The following is a 5145-nucleotide window of genomic DNA, read 5'->3' as shown; positions in this document are numbered from 1 at the left end:
GCTAGGGGGTGCGGGGCGGCCCTGCCCTGGTCCTGGACGGGGCGAGGAAGTGGGGATTCAGGACGGGGAAAGGCGGAAAGCGAGTTTCCGTAGGGAGCCCGGGCAGGTGGGGCGACGGCTAAGTGCCAGGAGAAAGGAGGGGGCCCCGGGTGCCCGCCGCTCAGATGTGCCCACGGGGGATGTCCGACCAGCCAGCTCCCCGCCTGGGCTTGGCTTCTGTCTGGAGCAAGAGTTGTTCAGGGCTGTGGCGTTGGATTGGTTCAAGTTGGCACAAGGTCTGCCCACTTGTTGGACAGAGCTTCTAGGAATCTGGTTAGTGCCCTGCCGCATCGTCCCGGTAAGAAAACCGGCCCAGAGAGGATAGGCACTTGCAGAGATCACACAGCATAGCGGTGGCAGAGTGGGACTCGAGGGATGTCTTCTCTGCAAACATGAATAGATCGAGGAGCTGCTGAGACTCCCACCAAGGGCTCCCACCCTCTTCCATACCAGTTATGGTTGACCGCTTGGCCAGATGCATGAGGACCGCATTATAGAGGTGCCCCAACCCCCTCTACACACACACACATACACACACACACACACACACACACACACACACTACTTTGCTACTGGTCCTCTGTAGATGTGGGGAGTAGCTGCTCCCCTGGGCCTCAGAGGGGCCATTTGTAAAGAAACGTTATAGTCAGTGACCTGGCCTATCCTTTGCGGCTCCTCGGTCTGAGATGGGGGTATCTGAGACAGTCCAAGGGTGCCCACCCCAGGGCTCAGGTTCTCTTGCCTCCCTCCGTCCTCTCCTGGAGGTCCAGTGTCTGGAGCCCAGGCAGCAGGTCAGAGAGACAGGTGCCCACAATTTGTGGCTGACCAGCCTGGGACCCTGCACTTATCCAATCAGGCTGTCCTCTGCGGTTTCCTGCTGGGCTCTGCTCCCTGCCCACAGCCAGGCCTGGGGCCCTGGGCCAGCCCCATAGCGCCACCTGAAAGGTTCTGGGGGGGACATAGGGGGTTTCTGAGCTGGAGGGAGGAGTTGGGCCACCAGGCACACCCCTAGTCCCCCCAGCTGGGCCCCATCCAGGCTTCAGCATGGCTCACTCCCCTCATTGGATATTGAGAGTCATCTAAACATGCTTAGGACAAAACACAACGTTGTCCCTCTATGGGCCCATTTGGCTTCTTCAGATAAGAGGCTTGACCACTGACTTGAACATAAGATGACCTCTGACCCTGACCTTGGCCACAGACAGGCTCAGGCACCTACCTGTCTCAGAGCCTGCCACAAAGTGACTCCTGATCCTTAGGATGACTCAACTCTCCCTGGTCGCAAGGGGACTCCTACCTGTCCATCTTTCTCCATAGCCCGGGAAGCATTAATGCAGCATCTGCTGTCCGCTGGGCCCTGTGCTGACAGCCAGCAGGACCAAGGTGCCCTTGTGGACTTCACAATGTGGCCATTGCTGAAAAACAGGGAGGTGCCAGTGCTTTGGGATCATTAACATAATCTGTTACGAGGTCAGAGAAGGTGTCCCAGAGGAGTGGAAACTGAAGGTGGGTCTTGAAGGATGTGTAGGAGTTTGCTGGTGGAGAAACAAGGGAGAGATGTTCCAGACCAGTCCACAGGCAGCAGGAACCACTGATCACTTCCTGTAGGCAAACCTAATGAGGGCCTAGCCCAAAGCAAGTATCGTGTGGAAGCATTCTTGCTTCTGTTCTAGAGTGTGGCCAGCAGCTGTCTGGAGCGGTGAGGATGGCTGAGGGCTGGGGTTGGGGAGCTCTGGGTGCCACTCAGCCCTGTTGCCCAGCTAAGGGTACACAAGTTACAGTTCGGTTTCTGCTCTCCACCCTCCCGGCCAAATTGAAGCCAGTCCTCTACGCCGGGCCTGTCCTAGAAGCTCTGGGTGGCACAAGAGTCCCGCCTGGGTGGGCGGAGGCCTGAGCTGCAAGAAGCGGGCAGCTGGCCAGCTCTGGCGGTGGAGGGTTGTAGGGCTGTGCTCCTTGGGCAGGCGGTGGGGCTGGGAAGGTCAAGGCATTTCCTGAGGGTGATGGGATTGAGCTTGAAGGATTGGGGGGCGGGGGTGTTCAGAGTCTGAGAGTTAGAGCAGGAGTAGAGCCATTTGGCTGGTGGGAGGCAGGAGAGGGGAAGGTGGAGTGAGGAAGTGTCCCTGTGGTCTGCAGTGGCTGGAACCTCCTGGACCTGCTTCTGGAGGGGTGAGGACCTGCTTCCTGGGGGGCTCAGGAAGCCACCCTGCACCCATAAAGGCACAGCGATGGGAAGGAGACACTGAGCGTGGAGGGTAAGGGCAGCGGGCAGGGCCGCCTGTGTCTGTAACCAAGCTGGACCTGTGTTGTGTGTGAGTGTGTGCGTTACCAGGGCTCTGTGAGCTTTTGTCCCCAAGGCTGTGTTATGTGAGAGGGGTGGAGAGGGGTGTGTTGCTTGGCAGGGTCCGGTTGAATTTGTGGGTGTGCAGGGTTCCTGGTGGGCAGACCCGGGCCCCACTCCTTCCCACACGTGGGCATATGCACCCTCGGGGGGCCTCTGAGCCACTGGAGGAAGAGCAAGAGGGCTGTTCAGATCCCCTCTGTCCCTGCTGCTGTCCTTCCTCCTCCCCCAGCCCCCAGGAAGGGCTGCAGGCCACCCCTCCCTGCCGAGCCGTGCCAGGCCTGGCCCAGCCCAGAGGCAGAGAGGGTGTGACAGTGGCCCCCTCCCTGTTACCCTCTCAGTTTAGGGGCTGCAGGAAGGGCCCAGCAGACAGTGCCCGGGCCCAGACCAGGTTGCCATAAAGGGGCGCAGGAGCTGAGCCTGAAGCTCACCCCTGCCTTTAGCTTGGGCGCCTGGAAGCCATTAGGGGCCTGGGTGGCACCGCCCTGCCCCTTTAGCGACAGGCTTGGGATTCCTGGAAGGAGCAGGCCACCCCTCCCTGCCGAGCCCGTGCCAGGCCTGGCCCCGCCCAGAGGCAGAGAAGGCGTGGCAGTGGCCCCCTCCCTGTTACCCTCTCAATTGAGGGGCTGCAGGAAGGGCCCAGCAGACAGGGCCCGGGACCCAGGACCCCCTCCCCGCCTCCATCCCCCATTTCTAGCACAGCCCAGGCTGCCTGGCTGGCACTTGGATTTCCTGCCGCCCTCCCCTCCCCCGCAGGCTCTCACATTGTTTTTCTTTTCCACGAGCTTCTCCACGTGGAGTCTGGCCAGGAAAATGGGGAGAGGAGAGTGAGTGTCCGTATGCATGTTTGTGTGTGTGTGTGTGTGAGTGTGTGCATCCACTTAACAGTGAGTGTCTTTGCCTGTCTCTGTGTGTATCCATCCGTGTGTTGGCATGTGTATGCCCTCACGTGTGTCCGGGACTCACTGTATCTCTCTGTGCATCTGTAGAGTTGTGCGTGCATCGGGTCCATCTCTGAGTGTGCACGTGCCTGCCTGTGTCTCTGTATCTGTGTCTAGGTGCATGGGATGGGGGATGGACGGTACCTGCCAGTGTGCCTGGGTGTGCACAGCTGTCTGTGAACACTCATGGGGTCACAGCCAGCTACCTCATTGCACAGGAGGGGAGACTGAGTCACAGAGAGGGCACTCAGCCTGCCAGGGGTCCTTTGGGGAGTCAGTGGCATTCTGGGAAATGGAACCTCACCTGCATGGCTATGTCTGGATGCATGACTTTGTGCAGATATTACTGGGGTTGAGACGTATACATTTGTGTGTATGGATCATGGGCGGTGACAAGGCATCACAAATACCCAAATGTCCTAAACTTGGACTATTAAAATACAATTCCCAGCCTCCTATCTACTGAACTTGACTCTCTAGGGGTGGGTGCCAGAGACTGCATTTAAAGCAACTATCCTGTTAGGGACAGAGAAGAGAGGACCTGGGGGCGTGGGGCGGGGCAGGGCAGGGAGGGAATGCCAGTCTGGTGGCTTACCTTTTCACTGACATTCGATCACCTGCCAAGAGTGAGGGGGGTGGAGACTGGAAGAGGGGACACAGGGTTGGCAGGCAGTGTGGGGACCAGCCAGGGTTGAGAAGTGCTCCGATTGGTCGCTCTGAAAAGGAAGGGATAGAGATCAGGGTGGGCCTTAGGGGCTGGGGTGAGGGACAGGCTAGCTGAGTGGGGAAGGAAGGTCACGATGTCTCCATGGGCTGCCGGAGGTGGTCAGAAGGAGGCCACCTGGAGGGAGAATGTGGCAGGTTAGGGACAGGCAGGGAGGGCCATGTGTCTGATTTATTTTAAAGGGGATGTGGCCTGTGAACTGCAGAGCCTGACACCTCCCCAGCGTTTGCATTTGGACCCCAGATACCGTATCTGTCAGCTCTGGGTCTTAGCCTTGCGAAGCCTCCCTCTCCTCTTCAGGAAATGTCAGTCACTCCTCTCGAGTCTGTTGAGATAAATAAATGAGATAATTCGCATAAGGCATGGTACCTGGCCTGAAAGTGCGCTCTCCACAAATGTCATTGTCATCATGTGCTAAGACTAAAGCAGCGGCCAGGAACCAGCTTCTGGCCTCAGCAAACTCACAGGCTGGGGTGAGAATGGGGAGCAGACAGGGGTCAGGGGTCGATCATCTGACCTGAGATGATCCAGGAGGACTTCTGGGAGGAGGTGATATCTCAGATAAGTTTTAAGGATGAGAAGAGTTGGCCCAGTGTAGGAAGAGGCAGGAGGGCCAGCATGGAAGCATGCTGTGTTCGGGATAGAGATGGGGGAGTAGTAGTTGCTCAGTGTGTCAGAGGGGACCTGAAGGTCAGGGACAGCAGATCAAGGCTGCAGATCAGCTGCCATTACAGCAGGTTGAAGGGACTAAAGCAGGGAGTCTGGAGACCAGTGAGGAAGCGGCTGCAGGCCCTTGCTCACCATTCCAGCCTCACAGGGTTCTTCCACCCTTTCCTCTCCCCCTGCCTTTGCCACGCGCTGTCCCCTCTGCCGGTTATGCCCTCCCCATGGCTGCTGTTACGGATGAGGACAGGCGGTGCCACAGCCTACTAACGGTGTGCCCTCCCACAGGTCCCCGGAGGCACCCCCCACCCGGTGGCCAGGAGAGCAGGGGGTAGCGGAGTCATCATGCACAGTGGTATCGCAGCTGCCGGACGTCCCCCTCGCTGCCCCTGAGTCCAGCCCAAGTTCAAGTCCAGGGCCCACCAGCCCGCTTGCACCAT

This window comes from Myotis davidii, unplaced genomic scaffold, assembly GCF_000327345.1.
Source record: "Myotis davidii unplaced genomic scaffold, ASM32734v1 scaffold590, whole genome shotgun sequence".
In the NCBI taxonomy this organism is placed as follows: domain Eukaryota; kingdom Metazoa; phylum Chordata; class Mammalia; order Chiroptera; family Vespertilionidae; genus Myotis; species Myotis davidii.
The sequence above is the reverse complement of the archived record's forward strand: the minus strand, read 5'-3'. Positions refer to the sequence as shown.